The following is a 15,079-nucleotide window of genomic DNA, read 5'->3' on the forward strand; positions in this document are numbered from 1 at the left end:
AAAATGTACTGACTTTTAGAATTTTCTTTATGAGCTTGAACTCCTCACCTGGCTCCCTGTCGAAATCAGTGCACAACAGGAGATGCAAAATTCGTATTTTCAACTAAAAGCTCCTGGGATGGTTGCTCTTACCCTCTTCCTCTTCTAGATACAGAGCATCTGGAATGGTGTCAGACATCCCATAAATAAGGATGGCTGCTACTACAAAAATAAATAGAGTCTGATGAAAGTTGACAGGCAAGTAGAAGGGATTGTGACAGAAAAAAGAAGCAGGGAAAAAGTGAAGAGGAGGATCTTGCAGTAATTTCCTAAGCACACCTCTCTACTTATACCTTTTTCCTGAAAAGGAAGGTTGTTTTAATTTAGTCTACCCTCCCTTTCACACATTTTTCTCTCATGTGATGTCAGAAGCAATACTTTTTGGATCTTTAAATGCTGTGATTTCAGTAAAGCTGTTAAAAAAACAGGGGCCTCCTTGGAAAGGGATGAAGAGCGAGCGATGTGTGCTATAAAGACAAGAGGAGCCAGACATCACTTGTTAAACATATGGGTTGAGAGGAGTGAAAGGCAGATCTGAAAGCTTAGAGAAGCATCAGGGTATTCACTCCTCCAGCATGACACACTCTGTCTTGTAAATAATTGCTAAGTGTCCTCACACTCACACAGCTCATGGATTCCACAGGGGTGAGAGCATAAGACAGCCTTGCAGACACACTTTTGAGGTAACTCTAATTTGAACTAGGAAGCTATCCAGTTTTGATGTCAGGAATTTTTAGTAATACCCACAGCACTTGGGTAAGTGTTTCCCATGGTGAGTTGGCCTCACCAAGAAAAACAAGTGCCCTATATTGAGTCAAATAAGGCCAGCATAGAGCACTGGTATCAGAATTTATTCTTCTTCCTTTGCCAAACTTAAAAACTTTAATGCAGTTAGGATGGTGGGGCACAGGATCTCTCCTGTCACCTTCCACTTGTGAGGGGTAGCTGAAATCAGCACTGGGCATTGGAAATGAGCACTGTCCCATCTCCTTAGGGATATCTGTTAAAGGGGTTAATTCTTAGAACATCAGAGCACATTCAACAACAGGACTTCATGGACTAGGTGCTCTGCCCCTTCCTTGTCCCACTGCTCTGCAGCAGAGAGCTGGGCCACTGCTAGAGTGTTACCAGAGAGGAGCTCTGTTTGTGATGCCAGCCCTGGCCCTTTCCTGACTCCACACAGGGCTTGGGAAGCAGCGGTGATGCATCTGCCAGTTCTCTGGAAACACAGAGCCTTCCTGGCAGGGGACTGCCTTACAGGCTGCTTCCGGGCAGATCACATTCACACTGTGCAGTGTGAGTGATGCAAGGTGGCCCTGGCCAGAGGATCTTTTCCAGGGCATTTTAGGAGCAGCACATCAGAAGTCACACCATTACAGCTAACACTGTCCCACTCCTCAGATGGTAGAGCTACAGTGATTTACACCAAGCTGAGAGGCTGGTCCACAGAGTTAATGTATTTAACTGGCACATATAAGCAATCTTAGATGTGGACTCACATGCTCATCCATTTGCAAGATTCAGGCCTGCTTGTAAACTAAGTTCTGCTCCCTGCAACACTATATATATCAGATACTCAAACGTGATAATGATGGGAACAGATGTGGAAATATATAGATAGAACTGGAACCTGGTCAGAGGAACTGGAACCTGCGTCTCATAGTGCCATGCCGGAAAGGAGAAAAAGAAAATCAAAAGAAACAGAAAATATCCTTCTTGCTTAAAAGAAACCACAACTTGTTCTAAATTTATTGTTCATATTCTCATTCTCTATGCAGGCTTTAAAAATGAACAAATTCTTTAGGAACACAAAGCTCTCACTGTCTGCTGAAATGGCAAAGTTAGCTGCAGCCAAAGTAAAATTTCAAGATTTCCACTTTGAAGTGGAACTTGGCGTTAATGGGCTGGGCATGCCCTGAGACATAGCACACAGCAACATACCTTGGTTGAATCATAGAAGCTAGAGATGGAAAAGACCTATTAGGTCATCTTTTCCATCTCCCTGCCAATGTAGGACTATTCTCTGCCAATTCAGGATTATTCTCGAATGTTTTCTAGTCTAGCTTTAAATGACTCAGGCTGTGGGGCTTCCACCACTTCCCCTGGGAGGCTATTCCACAGACTAATAGACTTTGCTGTTAGGAAAATTTTCCTGATATGCAGCCTGAATTTTACTTTGTTCCATTGCATTCTAGTTCTCCTTGTTATAAGTGTATTACACAACCCCAGGTAATTTGTCTCCCTGTGTTGGTGTTTATGACCTTCAAATACTTTGAGTGGCTTCAAAATCCACCTTAGGATGGATCTTAGGTAGCATTGCACACCACAGCTGTCATATATAATATACTTGTAGCATCAATTAGATGATGATACTTTAAACATGTTCATATTTTCGCCGTCACGCTGTGAGATCCTCCAGTGTGGAGCACATATTGCACCACTTAGTAGAACCAAACTTGCCTCCTGCTGTTTGACAGCAATTGTACCCGAAGTGATTGAAAAGCACCTACAGCTTGAAAAGTGCCTGAAGCTACTTGATCCCGCCGTGCTGACTTCCACCTGTGGGATCACAATGCATGATGGGTTAAATTAGCACAAGTACCTCCAGTATTGCCTTTTCCATACATTTTCCACATGGACATTTCAGAGTGAGAAGCTGACAGGCAGGTGTGGGAGCTCTCTGGGGGTGGGAAAAGAGAGGGCAAGGGCAAGTCACTCTGCATGAGTGGCTCCTGAAAGGGCGGAGACACTCTGGTTTGGATGAGTTTGGATTAAAAAAGCACCAGGCCAAATTAAAGCTGTTAGGGCACAGTGTGGGACAGCAGCATCCTTGGGCCAAGGCATGAGGACTGGGAGGCTTCCTATAGGTCAGGATCTTGCAGCCAGGGCTGTCCCACCACTTCCAGTTGGGGACCAGGGCAGGACAGGGCTGGAATGGTGTCATTTAGCAGTAACTACTTGGAAATGTGTCAGGATATTTTATTATACAAATGAGTATTATTTAAAGACCTCCCTGGCTGTTTAAACACCCACAGAGGCAGGATCCCTAAAAACCAGAGCTTTCTTGCCCCAGCTGCAAGTGTGTACTTTAGTCCTAGAGATTCTGTCTGCACATCTCTGTGTGCTGGCCAAAGGGTGGCTGCGTTACCTACAGGAGACCTCTTCCACTGATTTTTTTCTATTTTGATGTGAACATACAGGCAATTGTGACAAAAGCTTATTTTTCACTGAAGGAGATACGGAGGTTTCTTATCCTGACCAAAATGTTCATAGTTCTTTTTTGAGAAAATCTTGCCTTTTCTTCTTTGTTGCTACGGGGATCACTAGCAGTCACCAGACGAAGATGCTGAGACGCCCAGACACCATCCATTTATACTTTACATATCCCCCCATTTAAAATTTATTGCTTGATTCAGACTCAAATATTTTGAGCAGAAAAACTTACTTAGTCACAAATTAATGATAGCATTTTGATTCATGTAAAAATCAACAAGATTAGGAGACAGATTTTATAAGAAACCTTCATAATATTCACCATGTTACCACAGTCTTTCAGCTTTGCTACACACACTCATAAACATGGAGAGTTTGGAAAATTAAAAACTTTTTAGAATAAAATTTTTACTGACAGCAAGAAGTGGTGAAACCAAAGAGAAGACATTTCTTTAGACTTCAAGCAGAAAAATGTCCATAGGATATTGCTGCAGGAACAGTAAAAAAAAGCCCCACAGAACAAATCAGAACCTTTGAGAGGTGTCATAGTTCAGCCCATGAAGTTGCACACATGGAACATCTGCTTTTGCTCTGTGATTGCTCCTAGTTGCTCCGCAGAGGTCAATAACTCACTGGCACCATCTCTTTACATTTAGTTGTATGTGTGATCAGGGTCCATAAAACGTATGTACAGACCCTTAACATGCTTCCAGCACTTTTGGACCATCTATCCCAAGACCCTCTGTCTCATCAAGAACATTTGATGTATGGCACAGTGACTTTGTAAACCATATTGCCTTTCCCATAGGTTTATATTGCAGCTTGTTAAGGACCAGGTGAGCAGCAAAAAATAGATCCCTTTAAGACCACAGTGGTCTTGAGTAAAATAATCTTCTGCTGGTTTTTGAGTCCTGCTCCAGCTGGTTCCTTTTCTCCTGCTCCCAAACCCAAGTAGAGGCCAATTGCTGCATGGAATTGAAGGGCAGGTAAGGAGAAGAGCCAGATCCACGTCACATACCCCTTCTTCCAAGACTTAGCTTTATTCCCAATTCTCTACCTCCTCTCCCCTGGCAGCTCAGGGAGAGGTGGGAGTGGGGATTACGGTCAGTTCATATCATGTTTTTTGTGCTGTAGCTTCCTCCTCAGGGAGTGGAGTCTTTCCCCTACTCCAGTGTGGGGTCCCTCCCACAGGAGACCATCCTTCACATTTTTCTTCAACGTGAGTCTTCCCGTGGGCTGTAATTCTTCACAGACTGCTCCAGCGTGGGGTCCTTAGGGGGTTCACCAGTCCTAGCAAGAAACCTCCTGCAGTGTGGGCTCCCCTCTCAATTGCTCTGCAGGTCCCTGCCAGGAGTGTGCTCCTTCGCAGGCTTCCCGTGGGGTCACAGCCTTCTTTCTAGCATCCACCTGCTCCAGTGTGGGCTCCTCCATGGGCTGCAGGTGGATCTCTGCTCCATCATGGGCATCCATGGGCTGCAGGGGTACAGCTGCCTCACCATGGTCTGCATCACAGACCGTTGGGGAATCTCAGCTCTGGTGCCTGGATCACCTCCTGCCCCTCCTTGTGCACTGACCTTGGTGTCTGCAGAGCTGTTCCTCTCACATGCTCTCACTCCTTCCTCCTGCTGTAGCTGCCATTGCACAGTTCCCTCCTCCCACCCCTTAAGTACATTATCCCAGAGGTGCTGCCACCATCACTCATTGGCTCAGCCTCAGCCAGCAGCAGCAGGTGTGTCCTGGTGCTGGCAGGCATTGGCTTTGTTGGACAAGGAGGAAGCTTCTGGCAGCTTCTCAGAGAAGCCACCCCTGTAGTCCCTCCTCTACCATACCCTTGCCATACAAATCCAATATAATGGTATAATCTAACCGAGAATTTCTTTGGAAAACGTTACCAATTTAACACTGAAGCACTGACCTAGTCAGCAGCTGCCTTCATTCTCCACACACTTCTAGACATATTCTTAAAAGAATATAGTAAAGAATGAATTAATTGGCTAGAGACCAGTGCTTCATGGGAATGCATCTGTTTTGTGAAAGTCAAATTAAAAATGAGAAGCATTCTTTTTAGGACTTTTATTAGTACATAAATACATTCAATTATTTTATTCCTTAAGCCAAACAATCTGTACAGCATTGTTTTGAAATACAGAACAAAGAAGATAGCACAAATTATTTCAAGATAGTACATGGGTGTGATATGGGTAACAGCTAAGTTTAAGTTGCTTTGTGGACATAAACCCTTCTGGTTCTTTCCATGCCTCTTTGACAAAACTTTAAAGCACTCTGACATTTTATAAAGAGACTACAGCTATGAAGACTTTGGAGGACCCCATTTTTTATAGAGACTAAACTCACTAAGTACACCAGCATATATTCTTAATGATTAATGCACATATGGCAATGCAGCCAAACCACACAAAGCTGCGGAGTTATAAGGGGAACCATCTGGCCCTTCCTCTGCCAGTGCCATCTCCTCTGTGCAGGGCTGACACAGCTCCTGCAGAGCTACATCACCTGCTCCATGAGGTAGGTGAGTGAAAGGGGCTGGGAAGATGGAACAACAGGTTGTGCTGTGGCAGCAGTGATCACTTGGGGCAAGCAAAATGGGGCTATTCCTGGCTCAGCAAGCCTCTTTCCTAGAACAGCAGGTGGACCACAAGTGCCTCTGTGATTCTTCTTTCCTTAAGAATGCTCCAGAGGCAGTGGAGGAACTCTTTCCGTAGCAGTGCAAGAGCCTTGACTAAGCCGAACGCTGCAGGTATAGGAGGAGAGCAGCACAAGTCAGAGATGAGAAAGTGGCCCAAACAGCACAGAGCCAGATACTAATACCCTTACTCATACTCAGTAGCATTCTGCTTCATAAACTGTCCCTTGTGGTGCTTCTAATTTGGTTCTCCGAGGAAGGTTTTATTAAGCCAGAGTATCAGAGGATGATCTTAGTGTTGAAGACTTAAATTAGGCAATCACTGAAAATCCGAGGACGATTAAGGGGGAAAGGGCCAGATCTTGTGTTTCTGTTTTCTTCCTTGAAATGTGGTTTAAGGCCTTTAGGGACAGTTCATGCATTTTTACTGATTGGTGTGCAAAGCCAGCTGAACTGAGTCCCTCCCACCCATGCAGCAGAGCTGAAAAAGCTGGAGAAGCAGGGCTGGGAAGGTTTTGCAAATGCCTGTTTATTGAAAAGAACAGATATTCTTAGGCACAATTAAAAGGCAAATATCCAAAGACAAACCAATTAAGCTCGTGTGCATCCCTAATGACGGTGATAAAGGCATTACTGTTCAGTGCAAAACCAAATGGTACTAGATTAAGTGCTGGGCACTCACATTTCAGATGATGCTAGTAATCTGAATTTCTCATTATGGAATTTATGCCAGACTAAGGCTCTTGCCAAGGATGACTTAACTGTTCACAGTGTCAGACTGACCTTGTACCTCATAGAAAGAGAGCATTAATTGCAATTTCATTGTATTTCATGACAAATTAAAAACGGGGAAGCGTTTCACATTGTAAAATCAAATTGTAATGAAAGGCTCCTCTATTAGCAGCTGTATTTAGAAGTACTATATCCCACCTAATATAACCTTGATGGGCAGTTTCTTCCTCCCTTGAAACCAAAGGTATTTCTCAGATGATAAGGTAGGACTTGCTCAGAGAAAGGATGCCATTATCTTCCCCATGCGTTCTGCAGTTCTGCTTTCCCAGCATCCAATTACAATGTAAACACTTGCTTTTCTTATCAGTTCTGTGCTGGAGCAAATAAGGTCTTATAAGAAGACTTTCAGAGTGACAGAAGGATATAAGAAGGAAAGAGCAACAAGGGCATAGTTGAAAGAGGAGGATAGGAAGATGTAACTGTTAAATTTGCTTTGATTTAATTACACAGTGTACAAGAAAAAAACCCCAATGTTAACTCTTTCAAAAGGATAATCAAGTGCAATAGGCATGGGTAGATATGTGCCTTGGACCCACAGGTGGTTATAAATTTTAAAACTTAAAAAAATCTTTCTTTACCCCAATATTCATGTATGTAAAATCTAAATCTTTTATAATTGGCCTGAAAAAATTTATAACAAATATTCTGGACATGGTAATAGAGAAGCCAGATATCATCTCACTGAGTGTTAAATAAACACAGCAAATATTACTTCTTGTTTGCAGTTTCCCTCCTACAGACTGCTAGGCTCTGTGCTGTGATTCTCCTGAAAATCTTTGCAAAATGCTATGGAAATTATTTGACATTTACAGCTTATGATTAATGCTTTATTTGCTGGTAAAGTTTCTTTGGCACCAAGTCTCCATCATTGGATTTAGCTCACTTTGCTTACATAGAATTTAAATAAAGAGGTACAACAACTGTATTTAAGATTGACATCAAGCTGAATATGAATGTGCAATCCTGTAACTAATGAAGCACATTGCATGCTCCTATCGAAGGATGTGTTAATGGATTATGACTTTTTGCTACGTAAATGCAGTTTCTGCTGATGATTCTATGCAGATACGGTCTTACACAAAATAGTGATTTCAACAGAAGAGACTGTTGTTAGAAAATCTAAGGGATAAAATTTGTGATACTTGAAAAGCAGGAGAGGTTTTTGGTGACTTTTTATGCAGGTAACTCCACTGCAAATGATGAAAGAATTTCAGAATTGTAAGAAAATTGCAGATGTTGTTAAAACAAAACTCTCTCATGTCCCCACTATGTGTCTTCAGGATTCTCCTTTACAGAAATAGTAGCACTGCAGAAAGAGCAGTGACCATAACTCTATTATCTCTAGAATGCTCAGAATATGAAAGTGAAGCATGACTGAGCCATAGCTGAGTGTGCTGAACGTGTCCCTAACATGGCCTGTCATGATTCTGTGCCAGTCAAGATGACACAAGTTTTTTCTGCAGGGTTGCCTACCCTTTGCAGAGAAGAAAGAGTTGTGTGAGAACAGTGCAGTGTTTGAACTGCAGCTACTCTCTCTGCTGTCCAGAAACACATCCTGCTTTCTGTCAGAGGCTCCTACACCCAGGACAGAGTACTGAGAGAACAAAAAAAACAGCTACAAATTTGTGCTATGGGCACACATTACTAATGGATACACCTCCTGACCTTGGCCAGCCTCTGCAAGCTGCGGGGTAGCACTGGCCCTGCTCCTGCCTGTAGGGAAAGGAGCCACACTGCAAGGAACACAGATTTGACGAAAAGTTATTCCACCATGTACAATTTTTGATCAACTGTTGCTTTCCCCTCTACTCTAAATGTCATTTACTATGCCATGAAAGCCAAAGTTTTAGTGGTCAAGTGCAGCCAAGTGCATTCTTGGAAAAAGTGTGACTGAAGAGAAGGTCAAAGTGTAACACATGGTATGTGAAACAGTGTGAGAGGTGAAGGACTAGAGGATCCTGGAGTGGGGAAGTAGCCCTTACTGGATGATCAATACTTTCTGATTCAGAATTCAGTTCTGGCTTAAATAACCTCAGAACATGTTGATGTGTAGATATTACTTTCTTCAGTAGATTTTTCTTATTCTCACTGCAGAGTGCCCCATTTCATTTCCATCAGCATGTCGATAGACATGAAGGTGTTTAGGACAGCACCTTCATTCCTTGCTGGTGCCTGGAATGCACCTGTAGACATTCTATTATTGCCCTTCTAAACACACCAAACAGGGTGTGATGGGCTTGGCAAAGATAATACCTGATGCAGGAGGACCTGCAGTAAGTGAATTGTATTTCACTGTGAGCTTAAGGAATGTAGTGCAGGACATGGGGGGCTCAGCAAGAGGCACAACTCAGGCAAAAACCTGCCTCCAGAAGCTTTGTTCCCATCCTTTGCTGCTCCTCAGAGGCATTTTCTGCAGTAAGATGCTCATTCCTCTCCTCTTGTTTGCTCAGTCAGACTCAGCCATACTCATCTCTGGGAAAGTGTTTCAGTCTGCCTCATCCCTGGGTTCACCTCCTCGTTTGCTGACTTGTACCTCTGGTACCACTATTTCTTTGGCAACACACTCCTGAAACCAGACGATGTCAGGGATCAAGTGGTGAATTATATTATTATATCTACTAATATTGATACAAGGCAAGTAGAGGGACAGTAGAAATGCTAATTCTCACTTTTGTGAGTTCGTCTGAGATAGGAGGCTGACTGTTCTAGAATCACCCATTCACTAATGTCTCCACATGACACTGCTATCTATTAGTTTTAATCTTTCTTGCTGGTTTGTTTTAACAGTGGAAGTAAAGAGGAGGCTGATTTATTTTAAGCAAATAAGTGGTGGAAGAGAGGGACAATTGTGGGAAGAGGTGGACAATTGGTGCAAGAGGCTTCCAGAGACAGTACTCTTCAATCAATCCTACCAAATGTTTGCCTAATTTGTTTCATTTATAGTCTCCATTTTTCAGTAACAGTGTGAAATATGTTCTCTGTTGCTATCCCTGCAAGAAAGACAGGGATGTACAGTAGTAAGGCAAGGGGAGGTCACCAAGATTTCAAGATGTCTGGAACACATGATGTATGAAAAGAGGCTGGGAATGGCATTCATTCAGTCTTATTAGGAAAAGGGTGATTGAATATCTTTTTGCTCTCTTTAGCTATGGAATGGGAGGGTACAGACAAGGTAGACATCAACTTTTTTTAGAGGAGCACATTGACAGCTTGAGAGTCCATGTCAGAAGCTTCAACAAGGGGAATTCTGACAGATAGCTGTAGATATCATCTCTAGTTACAGTAATGCCCTGTGAAATTAATGGATAAGTAGATATGACTACATATTAAAATTATTTAATATTCTGATAGTTAAACATTGTTGAAAGCCAGTTTGGGCACAATGAACTTGTGTAAGTTACACACTTATTTTCATATTTGTTTTCTTGACACCACTGTAGATGAGGTCTATGAATGCAGTGGAGAGTAAGAAAAATAACAACTGTTTTTTATTAAGAGCAAGAGATTAAATCAATTCATTGGACCTGAAACTGCATGAGTAGGTGAGGCAACATTCCAGTTCATCTTAGTTCCAAAATACGCCTTCTCACACTGAAGCTCCACAGCAGGATATGAAATCACAAACATCACATCATCAGAACAAATGCTCATTGCAAGATTGTGAAGGCAGGAGACCATAAATCAACAGCTCCTGAGAGCTGCTGGGTTTGGACTTTTCTAAAGACAAATGAAACTTTTTACAGCCTGTCATTTTAAAATGAACCCAAAATAAAGAAAATAAAAATATGGCTGTCCAGAAACTGTAATTTAATAAGTAGAGTTGGCTAAAAAGCAAAACAGTCCCCCCACAAATTCTCCTGCAAACGGGCCATGATTCAGTAAAATACTGAATCATAAGCTTAGCTTTAAGTCTAATTCCACTCTGGTTTTACAAAGAATTTGAGCACTCTGTTAAACTTAACTAAGAATGTACCTGTTTTGCTGTTCTGGACATATTGTTTTGCATTTTTAATTAATCCATTTCAGGCTCAGTCACATCTCTCTATGTTTGCTTGCAATGTGCATGCATACAAGTGAATGTCTAGCCTTTTGAGCTGACCAAAAAAGGCTTCCAAAGGTATGCAGGTGGATATTGGCATCAGCTAGCTTTTTAATATGTTAATAATTCTGGATATTCTTATGCAGCACACTGTGTGAATTAAAAAATGCAATGTCTCCTGGTAGCCTAATAGCAACAGAGCTCAAATTTTAAGTGAAATTGATTAATATAGATACTGTAACAAAAATACACTCAGAGAGAAAAGGTGTTGGAAAAACCTGTGATGGGCAGTTGGGTGTCCCACTGGAACACACACAAGAGAAGCCAATACAAGCAGAAGGTGTTCTGCTGTGAAATGGTTCACTCGGCTCTTGCCCTCAGTTGTTTTGGCCAAGATAATCAGTTACTTGGCATCATTGCATGCTGTATAGATTCTCAGAGGAAGGTGCCAAACCCTTCTTATTTTAGCATTTTTAGTGTTATAGCTGTTCTTCTTTTGTTGTGCAGGGCTTTGTTGTTGGTTTCAAAACACTTGATGCTGGGTGTGGTATGCAGAAGCCCTCACCCTGGGAGAGTTCTCCGTGTCCCTGCAGTTTCCAGAAGAGGTTGTTTTTTCTCCTGTGGTTGCACCAGGACCTCTCTGCTGCCTGAGTGCTCACGACTGCTGTGCACTGCATCAGGAGAGTATCCTGGACAATCCAACTCCTGCCTGGCTCTGCTTCTTGGGTTGTTGTTGTTTGTGTTGCTTAGGGTACCAAGTCGTTTCAGCTGCAGCTTCTTCCTTTCCTGTGCTTCTCTAAATTCTGCTACTACCCCCTGCTGTAATCTTGTACTTGTAAACTAAATGAATTCCTGCTAGACCAGCCAAATGAGCCTGCTGGCGACATACAGGGCACTATCTCCCTAGAAACACCCTCTGTAAACTGAAACCAGCCAGCCAGCACCAACAAAATCCTTGCACCCATTCTGACACGTAGACTCAATTTTTTAGCAGAGACGCAAGCAAAGAAAAAGTTTCCCTGGGATAATGGATTTTGGATTAAATAGACCAGTCTTCAGGGTGTCGGTTTTTCTCAGCTGGTAATGAATCCTCAAATCCCAAAGAGTTTATTTGAAAATGTACAGATGGAAAGGCAAACAGATGAGAACATATGCAAGCTTGCGTAGTTGTTTATTTCTAATTTACACAAACATTTTCATATGGGTAGGTGCTCCTGAAACTTAACATTGAATTTCAAATGCACCGTTTCAACTTAAACATTCTGTGTCAAAAAATAAATCACAGGCGAGAAATTGGCACAGATTTCAAGAGAATCTGTCAATTTATACCAGGTGAAGGTCAGGTTTTAAATTTCTTAGACTCCACTGTTTCTTGTAACCACAACTCAGAGTAGATGGTAGAGTAGCGCAGATCCCCAGGAACTTAGGAATGATGGATGGTGTTTCTATGGGATATACTCTCTCTCCGAGCTATAAAACATAGAAAAGGACTGTTCCACCAGTTTTTTAAGAATCTGGAGGGCTTCTCTTCTTCCTGGTGTTGTGCATATGGAGAAGGCATCAAATCAAATGTCTGTCATTCTTAATGGAAAAATTCTCACTTACTTCAGTATTCAGTAGGTCACCTTAAAGACATCTGTGTAGTTTCACGAGACTGCTCCAAAAAATCAAGGAAAAATTGGTCCTCTTTTGTTCCCATTTGAAAAGTGACAATAAAGCATATTTTTTTCAATAAATTCACATTAAGCAAGAGTTAAATAAATAAACTGTAGAATCTCGAAGCACTCCATACAAGTTATAAACTAACTGACTCTTTGGGATTCGGGCTATTTTAGCTCAAAGGATACCTACAGCAGCACTGTAGGAAAAGTCCTAAGAAAGATATTTTTTCCTGACCATAATCAGAGGGAAAATCTATCAGCTAGAATGACTAAATTTCAAGTACTCTCCTTTTATCCTTGCAAATTGTTTCATTATTTCTTATTTTAGCTTTTTCAAGAGTGCTCTTCATAGCTGAGAAGAAAGAACCACTAGAAAATCGTTAGCTTCATGTGCTTGAAGATAACATGCCTCACTCCAGTTTTACGAGATATTCATGACTGAAAACAGATCATGATTTCTGAATGCTCCTCTGTTCTCTGCAAGCTCAAAAACCCTACAGTTTTGTTTGCACATTCCTTCTTCTGGGACCACTTTCTCTCCATCAGAATATTATATTTTCCTGTAAAGCTCTGCTTTAGGATTTCTCAGGTTGATGTTCCAGATAAAAGTTAGGTGATCCTTCCTGAAAGTAAAGAAAATGGCTACAAAACCAGCACATGGCTTCCTCTCTTTTATGCAATTCTTTTTTATACATAAGCCTGTATAAAATGTGGTCACAACTTCTTTGTGAATCTATGAGAGGAATATGAATGCAGGGGAGCTCCCTGGTTTGGGTGAAAAATATTCTTTTAAAATGAAATGTGAGTACAACACACCAAAAGCAAAATATGTTCTTTCCTTCCATGAATTTCAACTTTTTTTTTGAATTTTAGATAAATGGATGCTTACACAAAAATTATAAACAAAATCAAAACAGTGTAATAATTTCATTTCTGAGAAAAGTTTTCAGATGCTGTCCAGGTTTTGTGTTCTGAGTAGACAAGAGTAGTGTGTTTTGGTTTTGCCTGATGTGATATCCTTGAGACCAGCTGCCAAACAGCACAAATGAAAGTAAACCTACTGTTCCTCAAAGCCAAGATAATCTGATAGAGCAGAAGGGGCAGGGAAATACGTTAGATGAAAATAATACAGGGCAGATAGAAGGGGAAGAAAAAGAGAGACACTTCAAGGAGATTGATCTTTTTTTGTTCTTACAAAGTCATTTTGCCATTTGAAAATGTGCACTGAGGCATAATATGTGGTTGTACCATGCCTTTTAGCTGTATCTGTTGTAGATACAGTATAAGTCGTGTCGTCCTGTGCCACTGTCGTTGGACTAGATGAGCTAGAAAGAGAACACTGCAGACTTTGGGCTGTTGAGCTAACAGCCCTTGCAAAAAAATTCAAAACAACTTCCTCCCATTGTGCCTAAGTGTAGTCCATTCTCAGGCAATATTATTTTGGCAAAATTAATTTCTTCCTGTGTCACTCATTACTCAAAGAGATTCACGTGACATTGGGTTTAAAAAAATTATTTTCTGAAAGAGTAAAATAAAAGGTTCTGAAATGTAGAAGACAAAGGATCAGAGGATAACTCAGGTTGGAGGGACATAATTTAGTTCCACCATCTATAGGCAGCAGAGTCATTGATTAAGTACAACTGGGTTATTAATGGCTTTATTCAATAGGATCTTCAAAATCCACAGAGATGGAGGCTGCACAATCTTTCTGGGCAGCTTGTTTCACTGCTTAATCGTCCTCATAGAGAAAAAAGCATTCTTAATAGCCAGGCTGAACACACCTTTTTAAACACACATATGTTCACTCACCTTCTCATCATGGGAAGGTGCCAGAAGCCCCACACTCTCTTCTTGGCACCCTCCCCATAGGTAATGGGAACTGCTATCAAGTCCCTCAAAATTGACTCTCCTTCAAGTTAAGCAGCCCCAGATCCCTGGGGATGAACTAAACTGGAAGGTTCATCTGTAGATAGGCAAGAGGCACCCTTGGGGGCTCACATAGCTCATTAGACATGGCTCCAGATTTAGACAGGCAGCATATCTACAGCTGGGAAAGAACAGGCTGGATGACTGGGAAAACCCTGCTTTGGTAACTACATTTGAGAACTCTGTGTATCCTTAGTACTTCAAGAGAGAAAGTATGGATCATTCCTTCCACTTTATGAACTGGGATTCCTGTCTCCAGTGAGCCAAGAATAAAATCCAGTTCTCCTGGAGAACTCCTGTTGTCTTGTCTACCCGAGTAAATGGAAAGATAAGCCGCACTCTGGATTTTGCTCCAGTTTAGGAGCTGTTTTATTTTTAAAGATTCATAACTGTGAAGTTTTTGAGATGCAATTAGAAGGGCTAACACAGTTTTCATGGAAAATCTTAAAAGTATTTATAACTCATGACAAACTAAAATATATGACAAAAAATTCTCAGGGAATACATTCAGTACTCAGAGAAATTATGTAATTTTGAGGGGAATATGCCATATGCTGCATTTTTATGGTCCTTGAGAAGATTTAGTTCCTGCAATGGCTGAAAATCTCAGTTCAACCTTAACTGTGAAGTCTCTATTCACTGCCATAATAAAGATCAACCTTGAACTGCTCCCAGTCCTTGAAGACTTGAGAATTGATGCAGTTGCTTTGTCTTTTAATTTATAAAGTGATCATACTGAAATGTTGAAACAAAAAAAAACATTGC

Source organism: Corvus brachyrhynchos, unplaced genomic scaffold, assembly GCF_000691975.1.
Source record: "Corvus brachyrhynchos isolate BGI_N302 unplaced genomic scaffold, ASM69197v1 scaffold101, whole genome shotgun sequence".
Lineage (NCBI taxonomy): Eukaryota > Metazoa > Chordata > Aves > Passeriformes > Corvidae > Corvus > Corvus brachyrhynchos.